Here is a 346-nt window from a genome sequence, read left to right on the forward strand (position 1 = left end):
AGCGTAAAATGGATCTACGGTTCAGATTAATTCATAATAGCACTTTATATATATAAAAACTAAAAATAAATAATTAAAAAAATAAGCCTAAAACTTAGAAAATTCTAAGACTAAACTTAAGACTCTGAGAAAATTTTAAATAAATAACAGTGCAAATGTAACTGTGCGAAGACTTTTTTGAATGACGGTAAATATATTATTTAAGGTAGCTATATATAAAAATAAAGCAACAAAATTACGTATATAAGAATTTTAAAATATATTATATAAATACATATATATATATATATATATATATATATATATATATATATATATACCGATATATATATATGTATTTATATAT

This window comes from Glossina fuscipes, unplaced genomic scaffold (genome assembly GCF_014805625.2).
Source record: "Glossina fuscipes isolate IAEA_lab_2018 unplaced genomic scaffold, Yale_Gfus_2 1, whole genome shotgun sequence".
NCBI classification, from domain to species: Eukaryota; Metazoa; Arthropoda; class Insecta; order Diptera; family Glossinidae; genus Glossina; species Glossina fuscipes.